Source organism: Giraffa tippelskirchi, chromosome 3 (assembly GCF_054371585.1).
Source record: "Giraffa tippelskirchi isolate mGirTip1 chromosome 3, T2T-mGirTip1v1.2.pri, whole genome shotgun sequence".
NCBI lineage: Eukaryota > Metazoa > Chordata > Mammalia > Artiodactyla > Giraffidae > Giraffa > Giraffa tippelskirchi.
The window spans coordinates 32,428,668-32,451,591 of NC_137277.1; the positions used below are offsets into that span (position 1 = coordinate 32,428,668).

General features: G+C 46.2%; 1 long non-coding RNA gene across 1 annotated transcript in view; it reads right to left on the reverse strand.

The window, feature by feature from the left end:
• The window catches only part of LOC145542251 (uncharacterized), a 209,883-nt gene that overhangs the window by 166,047 nt on the left and 20,912 nt on the right, over window positions 1-22,924 (reverse strand). The window contains exon 3 of the long non-coding RNA XR_014079724.1: window positions 783-921. This is a non-coding gene — a long non-coding RNA (uncharacterized LOC145542251). The remainder of the gene's footprint in view (window positions 1-782; window positions 922-22,924) is intronic.

The following is a 22,924-nucleotide window of genomic DNA, read 5'->3' on the forward strand; positions in this document are numbered from 1 at the left end:
GTGGTGGGAAGATAAATCTATACCCCTTGTAGGCAACAGTTACAGGTGTTAGGATTTTTACATACATTTTTGTCTATCGACCCTACTTCCAGGAATTTATCTTAAGGAAATAATAAAGATAACATGCAAACAGCACGGTAACTGTCATTATGGGACCGCAGCATTCCCAGTGACAGCCAAGCATGGGAACAACCTAGGCCTCCAACAGTAGGGCACTCATTAAATAAGTTACAGTTTATCTGTAGGATGGAATGATATATACCCATTAAGATAATATGGTAGAAAAACAGAAAACGTTAACAATAAAGTATGTAAAAATATGAGTTTAAAGAGACAATTTTAAGTGATCCCATTTTATAAATTTCATGGGTATATGTGTGTGTCTATAAGTACACACACACACACTGTAGTATTGTTAAAAGGATTCAAATCTGGATGGGGAATTCATGGGTGGCTATCTTTTTAAATTTTATTCTTTCTAAAAATTCTAAATTATTAACTTTTTTTAAAAAAATAAAAAGCTTTTCTGAGAGAATAGAGTTGAAACATAAGTAAAACAGATTGCCAGTCAGAGTCTGTTGTTATGACACAGGGAACCCAAAGCCGGTGCTTTGTGACAACCTAGAGGGGTGAGATGGAGACTGAAGAATGAGGGGACATATGTACACCTATGGCCGATCCATGCTGATTATGGCAGAAACCATCACACACACACACATACACACACAAATCTTAAGCCAAAGTTAATTCAAAATAAATGGCAAAAAAAAAGAAAAGCCTACCTTTAATACTCTTCCCTGAGGTCTCTCTCATAGCTGCATTTTTAAATTAGAACGACAGATGTGACAGAATTCTGAATACAGAGTAAGGATCTAGTTCACCTCCAGTTTGGAAGATTTCACACATGGTTGGGTCTTTTATCTGCAAAGTCATAAAGAGATAAAGGACTTGAAGATAGCAGCGTGAAAATGTGAGTCTCTGAATATTTGAACTTACACTTAACGAGAAGCACAAAAATATATGCCTATAGATAAGAGGTTATCAGAGTCAGGAAAAAAAAGAACTTTTATGACCTTGAAATTTTTTTTTTTCTGTTTACATATTGGTTGAATAAGTCAGCCACTGGATAAGGTCCCCTGGTATGGAACCATCTTCGAGCTCGACCAACTCTAAGCCTGAGAAAAACACTCACTTCTCTGACTTTTTCTGTGGTCTCTACCCACCCTGCCCCACCGTCTTGCTCATGTCTTTTGGAAGCCACAGAAGTCACATGATCTGATCTGGTACATGGAGCTGCTGGGCATAGGAGGAGGGTGGTATTTAGAGCCCATTTGATTGGTACAGTTTGTCTGAATCACACCAAAGATGTGTCAGGGGGAGCACTGGCTTAAGTCACCTGTCCTTCCCTTACCCCATTAGAGTCTGCACACATGTCACTAGAGGACTGGGATTAATTTTACGCAGTGTAGCCTCTGCCCACAACTTGCTCACCCGGGGCTCCAGCAATGAATCCCGTCAGACAGTTCGTCTCAGCCAGGGCTAGAAAAGGATGTGGGGACATCACTTACGAAAGCCAGAGGATCGCTGGGAATAGATTTTACAGAGCACACATTCACAAGAGTGTGTCTTTTCAACCTTTGTAGGTTTCCTCTGGGTGTGCATCTGTATTGACCGAATGCTTCCCCAGAGGCAGTCAGTTTACCTGCCTCGTGAACAGACGTTTAAGATGACCCCACATGGGCCATCAGGAATCAAAGCCACTGGTGCTGAAAGGAAAAGCCAGATCTGGTTTGGGCTTCATGCCAGGAGCCCAGAACTTGGTCTAAGATCTGTTACACTACCACGTGACTTCACAGACAGCTGGAATGTGGTAAGAACAAATCAACAAGCCCCAGGTCCTAGAGGTCGGGGAGGGAACAGACGATCTTCCCTGTACTGAACTCTTCTCATCCCAGGCCAGCTGTTTGTGCATTTCCCACAAGAAGCCTTCTTGTGAAGAGTGACTTCACATGGGCACTGCACAGACCACTGACCCATAGGCGGCTCTGGATGTGTTCTGCACAAATAGAGGGAAGGGAACTTTCCGAGCTGAGCATCAGCCTACTGGACTCCATCATCCTCTGAGATGGAGCCAAACACACCCTCCAACGCTTGGCTTCTGCCCCATCAGAGCCCGTTCCCCAGGAGTGCAGAGAGGTCCTGGATCTGACAATGGCCCTTTTCCACCAATGTCAAACACGACTCCCTGCTGACCTGCCAGGAATGTGGATCCCGCTTCAAGATACACAGCCTGAGCCGGCAGCCGAAAGAGGGAATCTCCACGCAGCCAGAGTTCTGGTGTCTCCCCTGTGGATGGACAGCGTGTATACAGACTGGCAAGGAGCCCGGCCTCAGCCTCAAGCTAGAAGTTCAGGATTACTTGAGAAGTAGATCGGAGAGATAAAGCAGCACCTCCAAATATGCTTTTGTTTTCCAGGGGGGATTTGCAAAGTGCAGATCCAAAGGGGGAGTCTCAGGTCACGCTCCTGATGACTGTCTGACCAGGACAGGCCCTGCAGTGACCACACACCCACCATGAAGAGTGCAGACACCCCTGGCTATGCAACACCCCCCCATCCAGATTTAGCACAGCTAAACTTCTGACTATCTGAATGGCCTCTAGGTCTGCTTGGTCCAAAGTCAGTCAGGGAGAGGGGAGGGGATGGGGTTCCTGAAAGATCGCCTACCAAAAGGAAAAAAACATGAACTCAGAGCCCTGGTGTCATCGCTGATTGGTCTCTATGCTTGGGAAATCTGTCTTGCCAGCTTCACCTCCATTTTCACAGCCTTGAAATGAGGAGATGGTGAACCAGCTTTGAGCTGAGGTACCACACAGACTGTACTGTTAGGGTTCACAAGGGGCTCATAGCGGTATAGTTGAAATATGGTCCATTGTGGTGACCTGACAAACAAGGGATAAAGTCACAGTGGCCACACTGCCCTAGTGGGCATCCTGTTTTTCTTTAAGGCAATATCCTGTTTTTCCCTGCTGGTGCCAGTTTTTCAAGACTTCGTGACCACCTGACCGTGAGACCCCTTCGACTATATGACCACAAGACCCCAGCTGTGGACTAAAGATAACCTAAGGCCCCCTCCCTTCGGGGCACGATTTTCCATCAATAGGGTATAAGAAGGGTTGGTTGTAAAGGGAGGGCACTGGTTTTTCTCCAAAGCCAGTCACTTTCTTTCTTTCTTCCTATAATAAATCTTTTTCTGCCTGGTTGCCCAGCTTGCTCTCTTTTCCTCCACACTCGCCTTACACGTACAGTCTGTGATTTCTCCTGCCCCAAATATCCCCAAATCCCTACTCCCAGCAGGGTGGTTGGGCAGAAGGGCACTGGTTCTCAAGCTGGCAAAAGGTCCCTCGTAGATGGCATGACCAGGTCCCGTGTGGTGGTTAGAGGAAAACACAGGGAGGGAGTAGAAAGCATATTCTGCTCTCTTTGCAGAGCGCTGTGCTCCTTTCTCCTCCTCCAACTAGAATACCTGCCCAGAAGAGGGCTAAGAGAATTGAGTATAAACTTAGCCTTGGGTGTTCATGGCTCACCATCATCTCAGACCTACCCTGAGGACCCAACAAGGCTCTTTCCCTGGGCTCCAGTGAAGTCTCTAGCTCGCTATTTCAAGAAACAAATTTTACGAATTCTCATTCCTGGGCTTTCCCACCTTAGGAGTTACAAATCCAAAGTGCTCTACCATTTCCTTTGTAAATTAAGCAACATAAATAGCATGCCGACTTGGGAAAAGAAAATGCACGTCTGTATTAGTCAGAAGGAAAGGTATCAAGTGTACAAAAAGAGAGGATGCTAGACAAAACAGTGTCTAGTGAATTTTAAGATCACAATGCAAATGGCTCGTTTTACTTTAATTACCAAAAAAATCTGACATTAGAAAATGTAGAATACCTCAATAGACTCAGAACCAAGGACATCTTGATTGAAAGTCTTTAAAATTTATCTGCAAGAAGACTAAGCCCAGAAAGTATTATAAGTGGATATTTTAGAACTTTCACAGGAAAAAAAAGAATTGTCTAACCCACTCCAGAGAATGGAGACAGAAATGAGAACTCACTTAGTGATTTAATTCCGAAGAAGAGAAGTGAAAAGGGAAAATAGTAACTGGGCAGCTGAGTAACCGGCACACACACCTGAAACAAGAGATGAAATTTCACACCACTAGCTATGCTGTGTACCCTTCACATGATGTGCCCATGAGAAGGGCACAGAAAAACCCGTAAGCCCACTCAAATCATGAGAATACCAAACCATGATTGGGAGAAACTGTATAGGATACTCAGCCTGTACTGTCCAGGAACTGACAAGGTCATTAAGAACTAGGAATGACGAACCGAAGTGATCACAGACCATAGGGACCTGACAACTGAACGCAATATGGCACCCTGCATTGGCTCCTACGATAGAAAGAACTTGAATAGAAAAAAGAGTTGAAATCAAAAGAAAGTCTGGAGTTTAGTGAATAGTAATGCTTCTGAGTTTTGACCGATTTGCCATAGTAATGCCAGACACTGCATGAGGGGCACACAGGAACTCTGTTATACAAATCTGAAATTCCCAGATTGAAAATGTAAATAAAAAGCTACAGGAGAAAATGTTTAATGACTATATGGATAGACAGGAGAGATTTAGAGCGAAAACATTTTCTGCAGGCTGTGACTTAGCTGGTCATGAGATTGGAGGTGTGTCTCTTCTCCGAGAAACCTTGACCCGTGATTTAAAAGGTAGAGATGGGGGAGTGATGCTCTAGACACCTCAAGAGGGTAAGAGGATGATAGCAATACGTGGGTTCCCCCTGTTAAAAGATGAAAACTTAGGGAAATCGGACCCAAATCAGGCTCCAATTTAGGAACCAAACACCCAACCACCTCTGCAGAGGGTTTTCTTTTTTCTTCCTCCACAGATTTTCATCAAGACACAGCCCAAACAGCTCGTTCTATGAAAGTACAGGATTTCTAGCACTCTCCTATCAAAACTGACATCTTACTTGGCCCCAGACCAAGGACTGGGACGCTCTAACCTCTCTGCTATCTCCCAAAATGCTCCTCATACTATTCCCTAGGTATCATCAGCCTGGGGCTTCCTCACACACACCTGATGGCACAAGTCCTTTCACTTAATCCACTTCCTCCTCTCTGCCAGTCATCTGATCCCTTTAATTATAACCAATACTTTTATTTATTTCTTTCACCACGTCTTCAGGCATCAGGAATTACCAAGCTGCTCGATTCCTGCCTGAAACTCACATTTTGACTCAGCACAGATATTTAGCCATCAGGAAAACATGTTAGAAGGCTTGGAAATAAGCAAAAATGTTTCATGAATGTCTTTTCCATTAAACACTAAGTACACCCTTCCAGGAGCTTCCCAGATGGCTCAGTGGTAAAGAATCCACCTGCCAATGCAAGAGACATGGCTTTCATCCCTGGGCTGGGAAGATCTCCTGGAGAAGGAAATGGAAACCCACTCCAGTATTCTTGCCTGGAGAATCCCATGGACAGAGGAGCCTGGTGGGCTACAGTCCATGGGGTCACAAAGAGTCGGACACAACTGAGTGCACACACAGCCTTCCGGGTGACTGGATTCTACAAGGATCTCTGAGCTATGTTACCACTCTGTAAGCTGAGGAGAGTAATGCGGAGGATTCTTGAACCTAGAAATGCAAATTAATTTTGCCTGCTAAAGATACACTTGATCGGGATTTCCTTGGTGGTCCAGTGGTTAAGACTTTGCCTTCCAGTTCAGGAGGTACCAGTTTGATCCCTGGTTGGAGAACTAAGATCCCACATTCCTCTTGGCCAGAAAACCAAACATAAAGCTGAAGCAAAATTGTAACAAATTCAATAAAGACTTTAAAAATGGTCCTCAAAAAAAAAAAAAAATCTTTCAAAAGTTTTTAAAAAGTGATGTACTTGATTAATTGCCCTGTGGATAATGACCAGTTTTGTATCTATTAGAAAACTTTAGTATTTCTGATTGCTTACTTACACATACTGTTCTTTGAATTCTCCTCTGAACTGATATTTTTCCTCTTACTAGATACTTCACTAATTAACAAGTTACATAAAATTGACACCTACTTATTTTATGTTTGTGTTAGTTGTGAATTTTTCCCTTGTAAGAAAAAAAAAATTTTTTTTAAACACAGCTTATTATCCTTAGACCAATAATCAGAAGCAGTACATAACCTGAGTATTTGAAGCGACGCAACCTTACTATAAATGGCTCAGTTGTACAGTTTGGGGAAATTATATACACTAAAGTGCCAGTTTCAGCAAAGATTTTCACATCAAAAAGCAGGCAAAACCATCAAACATCGAGGGGCCACATAAATTTTTGCAACAAGCGCCTCAAAACAGGAGTGGACCAAAATCCAGAGAGACCTTGCAGCACTCTTGGTCTATGCAAGGCCTCTGAAGGCATTAGAAGGCCCTGAGGTCCTGGTCAGGGGACCTCAGTGCTATCTGACATAGAATTTCCAGCCACAGAGAAAGGAGGCCCTTGGGTGATTCTAAACTGAATAGAGAGAACCAGCGTTCATCTGCTCCACTGTCCCTTAGGAAGAAAAAGAAGATTCCACACTACTGGTGAATTTACAGATTCTGAAAGGTTGGGATCTTTTCAGCCTGACTTTGGGTCAGAAGCCCCAACCCCACCTTGCTTTGTTTTCTGACTATATATTTAAGGGGTAATGAAAAATCTTCACCCTGCCTGGAAGGTGTAGGTTTCAGATGAAGCCTCTCGCTGTATTAACAGAACTCTTCAGGCTCCTTTGCCAGGAAGGTCCCCGCAGTGAAGAATATCCATCCCTCGCCTCCAAGCCCACAAGCCATTTCCCTCTCTTCTCTCTCATAAAACAATCCCCCACTGACTCTAAATGTTTCAGAGATTATTTGAATGTCAAATTCAATATTCAACAGTACTTGGAGATGTAATTTACATTCACTTGCAAAAAGCTTAAGTGCCAGTTAGACCTTTTTATTGTTTGAGAAAATGCTCGTAAATGTTATGCAATGTCCCTTTGGGATCTGTGCCTTTCCCCTAGTTGTTTGTTTGTTTCAGGGAGGTTACATGGGTTTTCCTTAGAGGGTCCACACAGCCTGGCTCTCTGTTCACTCCACATGCCCCCCCCCCCCCCCCCCCCGTCACTTCGCAAACTCACACTTGAAGCCCAGCGCTGCCCCAGAAAGAGCAGGATGGTGGAGGTGGGAGGATATTTTTCTATGCATTGTTCCCTTTAATCCCCAGGCAGCATTCAGACTATGAAGTGACTGTCACATGCCCCGGGGACTTTGTCATAGTTTTTGGCAGTTTTATGTAAAAACAGAGAAGCAGCACAGTGTAGTGAAGATCACAGGTTCTGTGGCATGGATTTAACAGCCCTGTGATACACCCTAACCTGTGATTCCAAATCTCTTTGAGCCTCAGCTTCCTCATCTGTTAAATGGGGCTAGTATCAACCTCATCAGGCTTTTCAGAATTGACTTAATTTGGCTCAGATGGTAAAGAATCTGCCTGCAATGCAGGAGACCTGGGTTCAATCCCTAGGTCTGGAAGATCCCCTTGAAAAGGGAATGGCTACCCACTCCAGTATTCTTGCCTGGTGGATTCGACAGACAGAGGAGCCTGGAGGGCTACGGTCCATGGGGTCACAAACAGTCAGACATGACTGAGGGACTAACACACGTAAAGCTCTAAATCAGTGCAGGGCACCCACTTAACTCTTTAAGACTTAAAAACTCTTATACAAACTGCCGTACTGCCTAACTTTTCCATTTGAGTTGATTCGCTCTTATTAGAGACAGGCCAGTGTATTGAGGCAACATCAAGCTCTTGCAACATAGCAAGGCAACATCCAAAATCAAAACGAGCATCAAGATCATCTCTAAGACACAAAAACCACTTCCTGGTTGAGTGAGAAAAATCAGTTGTGTAGCTAAGACGTTACCCCAGTGAGGCTTACACTTTTCAGTTATTTGCAGCAGAAACTTGATAACAACTTATTACAAGACAGCAAACTGGAGCCCCAGACTGACTCAGATACTTCAAGTAGCCCATTACACCTCTGAAGATTTTTGAAGATTCTTTTTTCCGTGACTGCAAATCTTTTGATTGCTTGATACTTTAGTCAATGCTATGCCCACATCTGCCAAATGACTCTTCCCCCATCATCGTGTTCCTGTTTCAGGGACTCAAGGGTCTTTCTGGTACCAGGCAAGCCAGTTCTGAACCCCATGCCACACGCAAAGCTGTCGCTCCATCAGCTGCTCCACTCTCTCCCGACTCCTCCTCATTCTTGCTCTCCAGCCAGCTTCTTCATGCAAACCTGTCTCCAGGAGGCTTTCTGTGAGGTCTTCAGTCTCCAGCCTGACCCCTTCCTCTCTCACCATCATTTTGTCCTCCACCTTTAACTCAAGCCAACACACACAGCTCTCCTAGCAAGGGCAACAACCAAAAAAACAACAACCCAAAAAACTTGTATTTTCTTTTCTCTTCTCACAACACTTGTGACAGCAAATGCATGGGGATTTTCCCAAACCAACCCCCCCACCCAAGTCTCCAGACATCAATTGTCAATCTTTAATTCAACTCTGACCCTAACCCCCCAGGGTCAGCACAGACCCTACAGGTTAAGGGCTCGGTCCCCTGAGACTGCTCCCATTTCAGAGGTTAGATACAAGTCCCAGGTTGGCAACTGTACTTAAGTGGGGACTTCTCCTTTCTCTAGAGGGTGTCCTGAGAACCAGGTGATGGTGAGAGGTCCATGCATTGGCATCAAGAGTCTACCTTACAAGGTCAGAACTCTTTATAATCCAAGACGACACCCCCATAACCCATGAACTCTTCCTCTCCTGTGTGCACAAAGTATTTTGCTAGTTTGTTTTTTCATGCATTGTTTTTCCCTTTGTTTGGCTATGACTTCATTGAAGAAAGAGACTGCATGTCTTAATTTGGCTGTATCAATGAAAAAAATCCATTTAGCTACAAGTGGTAACTTGGTTACAGTGGCTTTGAAAAATACATGTTAATTTTTCTCATTTGGTAAGAAGTCTGGGGGTAGGTAATCTGGTGGAGTTACTTAAATATACCCTTAAAGAACTGGGTTCTTTTAAAAAAAAAAAATAATCACCTTTAGCACAACAGCCTTTGTCTTCATTCTGTGACCTCAGAGTCATGAAATGGCTGCTATACCTCCAAGCATCATAAATGTGTTCCAGGCCAAAAGGTCTTCTGGTTTTTGTTGTTGTTTGGTTTTAAATCAGGAAAGCAAGATTTTCCAGGAGTGTCAGCAAGAAGGTACCCATTTGTATCTCTTTGGCCAGAACTCTGCATCAGGGCCATTCCTAGACCATCAGCCAGCCAAAGAGAATGAGGTGATCATGACTAGTTATGAGACCCAGGACAAGTCTCTTATATCATGACTCAGAACAAGGTTCTGCCAAGCAATAACTCTGAATCTTACCTCTACGGACAAGAGCCTGCCCTTTCTGAGATCTAAGTATCTGTACAGCTATGTATCTGCTGTAACAGCTAACATTGTTAGGTACTTACTAAATGTCAGACATTGTCCTTAAGCAGGTCCATGAATTCTCGTCTAATCCTCACAACGACCGCATGCTATTAATCCTATTTCACGGAAGAAATGGAGCCCACTAACCTTCCACAGGTACACAACTAATGAATGGGTCACAGAGCTGAGAATGGGATCCAGGCAGACTGGCCACAGAGGCCATGTCTCCAGCTTCTGCATCCCACCGCTGCTCCCCGTACAGGGGGCAATGAAGTTGGTTGAATGAACAGTTGAAACAATGAATGCCTTTTTCCCAGAAGAAGCTCTAACCTGCTCGGGGCTTCCCGTGCTGTTTGAAATCACTGTTCTCATCCATCTTCTTACTGGGGTCAGAGTGTTAGTACACGGACAGGATTTATGTCGGTTCATTGTGCTCTGAGGGAGAACAAAAAAAAAACAAACCCTGATCTTCTTGCTGGGCTTCCTACATCACAGAGACTGAGGAAGTCTGGAGAAGCCTGAGCTTTATCAGCAGACTGAAATAAAACAACTGTACGTACACCGGAGTCCAGGGCCAAGAAACGAACAAAATGCAAAGCACGTCCAGACTTCGGCTGCATCCTTGAAGAATCTAGTAGCGTGTCCCAGGTCTGGTGGGAGAGGATGTGGGGGTCGGGGGGAGCAGGGGCCTCACAGATCAGAGAACTGAGTGGAAGACACTGTCCCAGCACAGGGCGAGCTGGAAACCTGTGGCTGTGAGATGCCAGACTTCCAGGGGACAGCCAGGCGGCCCTGCCAAACATCTCAGTATTTTGTCTACCGGCTGTGGACATCAGGACTGTGGACAAGGGACTGAAATGCTCTGGTCTCACATGGAGGTTTGGCACTGCTCCACATATAGCCGTGGTCCTAAGAACTCCCAGAAAAGACGCAGACTTCTGCCTCTAAGTGCAGACCCAGGACAGGGCTGTGCAGCCATAATTCAGTCTGATAAACATTTTCAATGTGAATTTCTTCTTTGGTGGGGTTCCCAGATTTAGTAAAATGTAAGCGTAGGACATGCCATTCCACTGGAATTTCGTATAAGCAGTAAATGCTTAGCATCAAAAAAGGTGAAAGTTGTTAGTCTCTTGGTCTTTGTGACCCCATGGACTGTAGCCCACCAGGCTCCTCTGTCTATGGGATTCTCCAGGCAAGAATATTGGAGTGGGTTGCCATTTCCCTCTCCAGGGGGTCTTTCTGACCCAGGGATCAAACCCAGGTCTTCTGCATTGCAGGTGGATTCTTTACCATCTGAGCCATCAGGGAAGCCCAAAAGTATCTCAAACACATACTTGGGATATACTTACACCAAACATTTATTCAACAATGATCTGAAATGCAAGTTAAACTTTCTGTACTTTACCTGGAAGCCCTAATCTTTGGGACACAGAAACCCTGTCGTGTTTCTGTCACTGCGCTCTATCCTGGCTATAAAAATGGGACAGATGCTTGTCTCCTTATGTTCTCAGCCAAATAGAAGCCAGAAAAGCACCCCAAATGGCCAGCAGGAAACCAGGACCTCTGTCCCAGTCCTGCCTGCTGCCAACTGTCTGAGCTGGGACCAGTGGCGGGTGGAGGCCCACATCCTGAGAGCACATCATGCTCCTCTGACCATGTTCTGGGCTCACCACTACCAGGCACGGCCACCCTGAATCTCCAGAAAACAGCCCTGCCACAGTTTGCACCTTTGATGGGTGTAGAGCCTGGAAGGTCACTGAGGTCCCAGCATCCACCCTCTTTTTATGGACAAAGAAATCCAGATGCATACAGCTAAGACAGAGTTGCTTCCACTACTGTGGAAATGATGTTCTACATGAAGAAAGGAGGAAGGCAGTTAGGAGGGGAGGCTAGGTTCCCTCTGAGCGCCTTTGAGCCTCACAGGCGGCCTGCTCTGGGCAGGAGGGGAGGAGCCGGGCCCAGGGCCAGACCACACAGCAGGCACTCCGCCTGCCAATGCTGAGAGGACGGAGCAGGGTCTCCACCACCACCTCCCATCCTCTTCCACCAGCTCAAGCCTGTGCTTCTGCAGACTTCCCTTCTCTTCCTGGCGGCTCGAAGCTGCTAGAACAAAGTGTTAGGAACATTCTCTCACTGCCTCCTCAGCTGCCAGGAACACCTAGTATTCTGAGTACAACTCAGATTTAGATTCTCACAACTGTTTCTATGCAGTTGCGAGGTTGACCGGGTCCTCTCTCCACGTCCATGATGTGGAAAGGAGAGGTTTAGAATGTAGCAAAGCCACAACACCCACCCCAGCTGTTCAGATTCTAGTCCTGGGCTCCACATCTCCACCCCTCCCCCTGCATCTCTGCCAACCCCTCGCTGGATGAGCTGTGTCTGGAGGACAGGACACACACAGAGACTGACATCTACCAGGCAAGTGACCACACAGGGCAAGAAGCCAGCCAACCTGAGTAGCAGACAAGACGGCAGGTGCCATGAGTGAGCGAGGGGGCAGGTGGCCTGGGGGGCATCTGACCAGGGCTCCTGGGGAACCCCGCAGGCTGGGGTTGGGCAGCTTTCACATTCAGACCAAATGAGAAGCGGCCACGCTGGGATCTGATACTAGTGATGCAAGAAGGACACAGAAGAGTCTGAGCAAGATCCTACTGCCCAGTAGCTGAAGTGCCCGCACCCATCAGGGGACTTCCCTGTTCACGGGCGTATGTTTATAAAATGCCAGATCTCACAGACGAAACAGGATTAGAGAAAGACCCCTCCCAGAACAAACATTGCTGAACTGGGAACGAAAGTCACAGGGGCAAGGTACCCCCACCTCCCTCCAGATAACGCCCATCACCAATCAGAGGATGGGTTGCTACATGGAAAAGAGTGAATGGAATGGATGAACCAGGATGAAGAATCAAAAATGCCAAAGTGCATGAGAAGGGGCAGGGCGTCCACATGGACTTCTAGGATCTGAATTTGAAGTGTGACCAGGGCTGTTCCCATAGCGCTGTGAGCACATGAAACCAATGGCATTCTCATCGCTCAAGTCATACAAGAACCCGGGAAAAACAGAGCGAGGGGACACAGGGTACGAATGGGAAAGCCACAGGTGCCCATGGAGGCAACACTGAGTAGTAACAACACCCAGACCCTGGCATCAGCACACTGATCGCCAGCAACCAGAAGGTGGAAGTTGATTCAGAGAGTCCACCTACCTCCTGGTGCGGTTCCTCTCGGTCTGCTTGTGCTCTGTGACCAAGTCCGGTGAGACCTCCCTCCAAATGGCCTTTGGTCTCCATGCAGCACTCAGATTCTCAGGGCAGCTGTCCATCTGATGGTTTGACGGAAGGAACAGTCACCGACAGTGAGATGCAGCTGGAAGGAGCAGTTGGTCAATACGAATAAGCCTATGGAGTAGAAGGGCTTGCAGAGGCTGCACAGGCTGAAAGCAGGGCCCCTGCGGCCCAGCTGCTGCCGCTGCCCTGATCAAGATGGCGAGTTGGTGGCTCCCTTGAAACAGCACCAGCTTCAACTGGTTTTGTCTCCTCCAATAGCTTGTTGCTGTAATTAGGACTTGGGTTATTAGATGTTACAGAGACAGCACTGCTCCTGTGCAAGACAGAAACCCGCATCTCCAGGACGCCGCAGAACCAAGAACCCTCCATCTCTAGAACTGAAGCAAGTAGAAGCGTTGCCACCACTGCCTTTTATGAAGTAGAGAGTCCTTCCAGATGGAAATCCAACTTCCAGAAGCTCGAGTAGTGTCTGTGGACCGATTCCAGGGCGGCCTATTAGCTTCTGAACCAGGTTCACTCACCTAACATGCCACAAACCTAACGCTGAGACACCCAGGTTTGCAGCAAAGAGGGTTTTATTTGCAAAGCAGCCCAGCACACAGACAGAAGAATAGACCTGAAATTGACCTTCTAGAACACCAGGGACAGTTCAGTTCAGTTCAGTTGCTCAGTCACGTCCGACTCTTTGAGACCCCGTGGATGGCAGCATCCCAGGCCTCCCTGTCCATCACCAACCCCCAGAGTTTACTCAAACTCATGTCCATTGAGTTGGTGATGCCATCCAACCATTTCATTCTCTGTCGTCCCCTTTTCCTCCCACCTTCAATGTTTCCCAGCATCAAGGTCTTTTCAAATGAGTCAGTTCTTCATATCAGATGGCCAAAGTATTGGAGTTTCAGCTTCAGCATCATCCTTCCAACGAATAGGGATGAAATGGAATTTCAATGAAATCAGGATTAATTTCCTTCAGGATAGACTGGTTCGATCTCCTTGCAGTCCAAGGGACTCTCAAGAGTCTTCTCCAACACCACAGTTCAAAAGCATCAGTTCCTTGGTGCTCAGTTTTCTTTATAGTCCAACTCCCACATCCATACATGACTACTGGAAAAACCATAGCTTTGACTAGATGGACCTTTGTTGGCAAAATAATGTCTCTGCTTTTTAACATGCTGTCTCGGTTGGTCATAACTTTTCTTCCAAGGAGCAAGCGTCTTTTAATTTCATGGCTGCAGTCGCCATCTCCAGTGATTTTGGAGCCCAAAAAAGAAAGTCTGTCACTGTTTCCATCGTTTCCCCATATATTTGCCATGAAGCAATGGGACTGGATGCCATGATCTTAGTTTTCTGAATGTTGAGTTTTAAGCCAACTTTTTCACTCTCCTCTTTCACTTTCATCAAGAGGCTCTTTAGTTCTCCTTTGCTTTCTGCCATAAGGGTAGTGTCATCTGCATATCTGAGGTTATTGATATTTCTCCTGGCAATCTTGATTCCAGCTTATGTTTCATCCAGACCAATGTTTCTCATGATGTACTCTGCATATAAGTTAAATAAACAGGGTGACAATATACAGCCTTGTTGTACTCCTTTCCCAACTGGAAACCAGTGTGTTGTTCCATGTCCAGTTCTAACTGTTGCTTCTTGACGTGCATACAAATTTCTCAGGAGGCAGATCAGGTGACCTGATATTCCCATTTCTTTAAAAATTTTCCACAGTTTGTTGTGATCCATAGTCAAATGCTTTGACATAGTCAATAAAGCAGAAATAGATGTTTTTCTGGAAATCTCTTGCTTTTTCGATGATCCAACAGATGCTGACAATTTGATCTCTGGTTCCTCCACCTTTTCTAAATCCAGTTTGAATATCTGGAAGTTCACGCTTCATGTACTGTTGAAGCCTGGCTTGGAGAATTTTGAGCATTACTTTGAGACTGTGTGAGATGAGTGAAATTGTGCAGTAGTTTGAACATTCTTTGGCATTGCCTTTCCTTGGGATTGGAATGAAAACTGACCATTTCCAGTCCTGTGGCCACTGCTGAGTTTTCCAAACCTCCTGGCATATTGAGTGCAGCACTTTCACAGCATCATCTTTTAGGATTTTAGCTCAACTGGAATTCCATCACCTCCACTAGCTTTGTTCTTAGTGATGCTTCCTAACACCCACTTAACTTCACAATCCAGGATGTCTGGCTCTAGGTGAGTGATCACACCACCATGATTATCTGGGTCATGAAGATCTTTTTTGGATAGTTCTGTGTATTTTTGCCACCTCTTCTTAATATCTTCTGCTTCTGTTAGGTCCATACCATTTCTGTCCTTCATGGTGCCCATCTTTGCATGAAATATTCCCTTGGTATCTCTAATTTTCTTGAAGAGATCTCTAGTCTTTCTCATTCTATTGTTTTCCTCTATTTCTTTGCATTGATCACTGAGGAAGGCTTTCTTATCTCTCCATGCTATTCTTTGGAACTCTGCATTCAAATGGGTGTATCTTTCCTTATCTCCTTTGCCTTTAGCTTCTCTTCTTTTCACAGGTATTTGTAAGGCCTCCTCACACAACCATTTTGCCTTTTTGCATTTCTTTTTCTTGAGGATGGTCTTGATCACCGCCTCTTGTGCGATGTCACGAACTCCATCCATAGTTCTATCAGATCTATCCCTTGAATCTATTTGTCACTTCCATTGTATAGTCATAAGGGATTTGATTTAGGTCATACCTGAATGGTCTAGTGGTTTTCCCTACTTTCTTCAATTTAAGTCTGAATTTGGCAATAAGGAGATCATGATCTGAGCCACAGTCCGCTCCCGGTCTTCTTTTTGCTGACTATAGAGCTTCTCCATCTTTGGCTACAAAGAATATAACCAATCTGATTTTGGTATTGACCATTTGGTGATGTCCATGTGTAGAGTCTTCTCTTGTGTTGTTGGAAGAGGGTGTTTGCTATGACCAGTGTGTTCTCTTGGCAAAACTCTGTTAGCCTTTGCCCTGCTTCATTCTGTACTCCAAGGCCAAATTTGCCCGTTACTCCAGGTATCTCTTGCCTTCCTATTTTTGCATTCCAGTCCCCTATAATGAAAAGGACATCTTTTTTGGGTGTTATTTCTAGAAGTTCTTGTAGGTCGTCACAGAACCATTCAACTTCAGCTTCTTCAGCATTATTGGTCGGGGCATAGCCTTGGATTACTGTGATAGTGAATGGTTTGCCTTGAAAACAAACAGAGATCATTCTGTCATTTTTGAGACTGCATCCAAGTACTGCATTTTGGACTCTCTTGTTGACCGTGATGACTATTCCATTTCTTCTAAGGGATTCTTGCCCACAGTAGTAAATGTAATGGTCATCTGAGTTAAGTTAGCCCATTTCCAGTCCATTTTAGTTCACTGATTCCTAAAACATCGATGTTCACTCTTGCCAGCTCCTGTATGACCACTTTCAATTTGCCTTGATTCCTGGACCTAACATTCCAGGTTCCTATGCAATATTGCTCTTTACAGCATTGGACTTTACTTCTATCAACAGCCACATCCACAACTGGGTGTTGCTGTTACTTTGGCTCTGTCTCTTCATTCTTTCTGTAGTTATTTCTCCACTGATCTCTAGTAGCATATTGGGCACATACCAACCTGGGGAGTTCATCTTTCAGTGTCCTATCTTTTTGCCTTTTCATACTCTTCATGGGGTTCTCAAGGCAAGAATATTGAAGTGATTTGCCATTCCCTTCTCCAGTAGACCACGTTTTGTCAGAACTCTCCACCATGACCCATCTGTCTTGGGTTGCCCTACACAGCATGGCTCATGGTTTCAATGAGTTAGACAAGGCTGTGGTCCATTTGATCAGATTGGTTAGTTTTCTGTGATTGTGGTTTTCAGTCTGTCTGCCCTCTGATGGAGAAGGATAAGAGGCTTACAGAATCTTCCTGATGGGAGAGACTGACTGAGGGGGAAACTGGGTCTTGTTCTGATGGGGCAGGGCCCTGGGAGGCATGGGGAAAGCTGATTGTCTGTAGGGGGGAGAATCCTCCTGCACAAGCACCAGACACTCGTGCATGACCAGTGGAAAGGCCAGTGGTCCTATCCAGTCCTAACTGGTTCAGCCTAGATTAGAACCAGCTGATCCCAGTCTTCCTGATTAGGCTGCTTAGGGGCCCTTGGACCCACTTCCCAGGTGGCTCTGCAATAAAGAGTCTGTCTACAATGCAGGAGATGTGGGTTCCATTCCTGGAGGAGGGCATGCCATCCCACTCCAGTATTCTTACCTGGACGATCCCATGGACAGAGGAGCCTGGAGGTTTACAGTCCACATGGTCGCACAAGAGTTGGCCATGACTGAGTGTACACACACACACACACCCCTTGGAGAACATGCAAGTCTTAAAGCAACCTTGATTAGTGATGCCAGGTGAAACGATTCTAATGCATGACTTCACTTCCAAGTTTGAAATTTCCCTCAGTCCCTTAGATTTCACCCCAAACCCTGGATCTGGAGATGGACTCAAGCCCTGCTTCCTGACTCCTTGCCTATAGTTGACCTACAATAAAGCTCTTTCCTCGGGAGCTGGTACCCTAGTCAGGACTCGGGCAGTGGGCTCTCTGCTGGTAACAGCTTCAGTACTGCATCCCGCTCACCTCCCACTCCTTCCCTGTTTGCTCCTCTCTCTCTCTCCTATCCTTCACTTTCAGCTTAACCACTCACACTGACACCTGTCTCGGGCTCTGCTCCCCAGGAAAGCGGGCTGAGATAGAGCAAGGAGATGGCCTGGCTGTCTTTGGGCTCAGCACCCTCCCACTCCCTTCTCCGCACTGCTCTGTATCCATGTCCTCCCCATCCCAGGCACCCAGTACAGGGCGGCCTCCAGTGCCCAGCCCTTCCTCCTCATAAGCCTGGCTCCTTGTCTCTGGTTCCGTCGATCTTGCCTCTCTTGCTCCTTTTCTTAAGCGTTTTTTTTTTCTTTCCTTACATCAATCCATCATGGTTTCTCTCTTTGTATGAGTTTCCTTTGGCTGCTATAACAAATTATTACACACTTAGTGGCTTAAGACAGCCAAGAAGTATTATCTTACATACATTTGGAGGTCAGCAGTCCAGAATGGGTTTTCCGGGGTCAAGAGAAGGGTCAGGGGATCATACTGCCTCCAGCAGCTCTAAGGGAGACTCTATTTGCTTGTCCTTTCCAGGTTCGGGGACTCCTGAATCCTCGGCTTATGCTCCTTCCAGCAGTCACACCCCTCCAACCTCTGTTTCCATCTTCATGTCTCCTTTTCTGACCCTCCTGCCACTCTCTTCCATCTTTTAAGGGCCCCTGGGATTATACCAGGTCCATCCGAGTGACCCAAGACAAACTTCTCATCTGAGACTCCTCTGCAGAATCTCTTTGTGTGCATATATGTGAACTCACTTCAGTCATGTCTGACTCTTTGGGACCCCATGGACTGTAGCCTCTGTGCATAAGATTCTCTAGGCAAGAATACTGGAATGGGTTGCCATGCCCTCCTCCAGGGGATCTTCCCAATCTAGGAATCAAACCTGCGACTCTTACATCTCCTGCATTGGCAAGCAGGTTCTTTACCACCAGCACCACCTGGGAAGCCCTGCAGAATCTCTTTAGCCACTTGAAATATTCACACACCCCTGGGATTAGGACTTGGACATCTTGGGGGTCATTAACTCTTTCCCACACCCTTTAAACTCAGAGCATTGTTTTAGTAAAAGGAAGAAACTCTAATGCTCCCCAATCTTCATCTTGGCCCATCTCAGGATCATAAACCCCACTTGCCCAGCTTGGAGGACACCTCGTTTTTAACAGGGATTCACAGCCTCGACGCTTTTCAAATGCACAGCGAACATGTTAAGAGAAGTCATCTCAGACCTCCCTGTTACTGTGCAAGAACTTTTTTTATGAACTCAGGACACTGTATTTACATTTTAGCATATTAACCCCCAGGCAATTCAAATTCACACTTTTAGGGAGTGGATTCTTGGGATTATTCCATCCCAGAAAAATAACAAGGTATCGTTTTCTGATATATTTCTGGGAATTGGGATTTAAAAACTCCATTTTCTTCCACTATTGCAACAACTCTCAAGGTCAAGAAATTTGGCCTGCGGTCTCATTTTTTTTTTTCTTTCTTCTGTTGCAATGGAGTCAGAAACACAACCACCACCTTGTGCATAAATATTTTCATACATGTGGATATTACTCCCACGATCACAGAGTTTGGGGCTGAAAACCACTGTGTGGATGACAGTTTATCCGCTTCATTTTCCAGATAAGCAAACAGAAAAGAGACAAGGTCTCCCAGACCGGCTACTACGGGAGCTGTCTCCTTTTCTGCTCCTCTCCTCCAGGAGAAATAGTCTTGATTCTTTTCATATTTCTCTCACCATCCTTGCCTTCATCCATCACTTTTCTCTAGGGTTCCTTGACCTTCTTGTGAAGACCAGGCCTTCCACATGGTGTAAAGACAGCAGGTGGGGTGGGGCCATCATAGCATCACCGCCCCACCTCCAGCCCCACACACAGCTGTGGAAAGTCTGCCATCCGGACCACATTCCTTGGCAGGCCTGCGAGCAGGAGAAGCTGTGAGACGGATGTGTCTTTCCCTCCTTTCCAGCTCACACCATCTAAGTGTGAGGCAGGGGCCTGTCTTTTGTGCATATGCTCCTCTGTGGTAAACTGCAAAAGCCGAAAAGTTTGTCCACAGAAGGGAACAAGACACTGCACGGGACTGCAGTACTTGAGACCAGGAAGGGCCGTGAGGGATCAGACAGGTCCTCAGGTCACAATCAAGAAATTGGCCTGTACGTATTTGATGCTGAAGTCTGCTGCAAAGGCACATGGGAAATTCCCCCAACAGCATGAAATGCCTCTTGTTTAGCTCCAAGCCTTCATGGTAGGCCTGTGGTACAGGCTTCTCTACACATCCAGTCACAGGCGTGTTCCCATCCCGTGGTCACTATCCATCACATGACCCTGGTTAATTTATTTGTGTGCATCTACATCGATTTGTTTATGTTTACTGTCTGTTCCTCTCTACTCCCACTCCCCACACAAGGTCTCCTGCATTTTTCATTTTTGCCAAGATCAAGTTTATCCTCAGATGTACTTCCGTCCTAATGGTAAAGTGGCTGCTGGCAGCAGAAACAGGGGCTCTGTGCTTCCTCATTCACAGCCACAGATGAGAGTCACATCCCATAAAAGGACTGATTTTCATACCCCCTGAGCCCTTGGTACCAGTCCCCGTGGACAAAGGACCACTGTGGGCCAAGAGGCTGAAGCAAGGGAGATGGGGTGTCCTGGACCGGCTTACTCCACACAGGGCTAGCCCTGGAGATCCAAACAAAACATGGCCTAGACAGCCATGCAGGTGGGAGGCTTCCCAGAGGGACATCTGGCTGCCATTGGGGGTAAGAGGGAGACAGATGGATGCTAAACGCACAAGCGACATACCCCCGCAGAACCAGTCAACCCAACCCCTTCCCAGCTACCAATCTGCCCCCGAATCCACACTGGCCATATATTTCAAGCCAAAACATTAGTCTAGGCACACACATGTGCTGTGCTGTGCTGTGCTTAGTCTCTCAGTTATGTCTGACGTTGTGACCTCATGGACTGTAGCCTACCAGGCTCCTCTGTCCATGGGATTCTCCAGGCAGGAATACTGGAGTGGGTTGCCATGCCCTTCTTCAAGGCACACATATATTGTCTCATATTGTATACTTTGTTTTAAGCAAAGAATTAGTTTTCCAGGAGATTTCTGTTACAGACTGAAAATATTGTTACAAAACCCTAGCTGGAAGTCCCTGGGCTTCCCGGAGGCTCAGCGATAAAGAACCGTCTGCCAATGCAGGAGACATAAGAGGCTTGATCCCTGGGTCAGGGAAGATCCCCTGGAGGGCTATAGTACATGGGGTTGCCGGGTCGGACACGACTGACGCGACTTAGCACACAAACACATTCAGATGTCCCTACAGTGCTGCAGGATCGTCCAAGAACTTTTTGACAATTTTAAACCACAGCTTCATTAGGGCAGATGAGAAGGACAGTCTCGTGTCTGAATGGCTTTTTTGTAGCATCTGAAAATGCTTCTTTCAACTGTGAATCATTTTTTTTAAGTTGGTTTTGATTTAGAGAATTGCTTTACAGGGAGGAAGGAACTGTTGGCTGCATTCCTTCAAGAGAGGGATGGGTCAAGATATATCTGGACAATGTGTTCAGATGAAAAAAAGAAAAATTCAGACTGGCTCACAGGTTTAGGGAAGAAAAATGGAAACGTGAATTTTGTGTTTGAACTCTGGTTCTGCGCTGAGGCTCATTCACACCACACAGATTTCCTAACATTGTTTCTCCAGCTCTGTCCTCCCCCTTTAAGAGCCCTGGTCCCTATGTTTTGATAAATATTTATCATGCCACACCAGCCCTGAAGGAAAAATATTGACCGTCTCAAGGTCTACAGTGAGAACTTCCTCACCCAGGATGCCAAGCTCTGAGATGCAGAAGCGGTTCTCCAGCAGATGGCCAGGGCTCGGCATCCAGCAGCTGGTTTGATAGGGAAGATCAGGGAGGAAGGGGACTCTGGGGCAAGGCTTCTGGAGCTGGGAGGCTCACTGTGTGCTGGGAACACAGCCCGAGAGGAAAGGTCCGTACGCTGTGGGAGGGGAAGGAGGGTCAGGGCTGTGACTTTGTCTGCATGACCAGCTGAGCAAGGAAGGTGAGCAGCAACTGGGCAGGGAGACCAGGGGTGTGATGGGGGGCAGGTGAGTGGGGGAAGGCAGTCTGCAGGGATGGGGCACAAGAATCAGGCAGGAGGTGGGAGGGTCAGGAGTTTTTGAAGGAGAAAGTTTACACTGAAACTTCATTGAGTCACTAGGGAACTGGACCAGCCAAGCAGAGGAGAGGCGGAGGTTATGGGAAGCAGAACCAAGATGATGGACTTCTCATCCTTCTTGTGGAATTCTCATTCTCCACCCCCTCTACTTTCTTCTCTGTGTTATGGGTTGAATTGTGTCTTCAAAAGATATGTTGAAGCCTTAACTCCCAGCATCAGAGGTGACCCAACTTGGAAATAGGATTGTTGCAGACCTAAGTAGTTTAGACGAGACTGTACCAGAGTGGGTGGGCCCCTAATCCAACATGACTGGGATCCTTGTAGGAAGAGGAAATCTGGACACAGACACACGCATAGAGGAGAAAACAGGAAGACACAGACACCAAGGAACCTGAAGACAGGGAGGCAGAAGTTGGAGTCGTGTTGCCATAAGTCAAGGAATATTTGGGGCTCCAAGCAGCTGGAAGAAACAAAGAAAATCTGCCTTTAGAGCCTTCAGGGGTCATGTGGCTCTGCTGACACCTTGAATTTGGACTTTTCAGCTTCCAGAACTACGAAGCAACAAATTTCTGTGGTTTTAAGGTACCCAGTTTGTTGTGCTTTTTTATGGAAGCCCTAGAAAACAAATACTGACTGTTTTGATGATGTTCAATCTCAGCCAATTCAAGGAGAGAGAAACAAAGAGATCTTCAACCAATGTTTACATGGATTAGCCAAAGTCTACCCAGACATCCACTGTCCCCACGGGCAGCCTTTGTTCCACTCACCACCAATTTTGATGCAGGATCCCTCTCTGGTGTGGACAGAAAATGGAGCCTTCAATATTGATTTTTCTAAAGAGCTCTTTGTCACAGAATCCTTTTCTATTTTTGAAGTAGTTGAAAGAGGACTTCCCTGGTGGTCCAGTGGTTAAGAATCTGCCTGCCAATGTAGGAGACATGGGTTCGATCCCTGGGAAAGATTCCACGTGCCACAGAGATGATTCCACGTGCTGCAAGGCAACTAAGCCTGTGCATCACAACTACTAAGCCTGCACTCTGGAGCCCGCGAGCCCCAGCTACTGAGTCCACATGCCCTAGAGCCTGTGCTCCACAGCAAGAGAAGCCACCGCAGTGAGAAACCTGAGCACCACTACTCAAGAGCAGCCCTACTTGCTGCAACTACAGAAAGCCCTCGCACAGCCAAAAATAAATAAATAAATTTTTTTTAAAGTAGTTGAAAGAATCTAAGTGTTGTAAAACAAGTTCT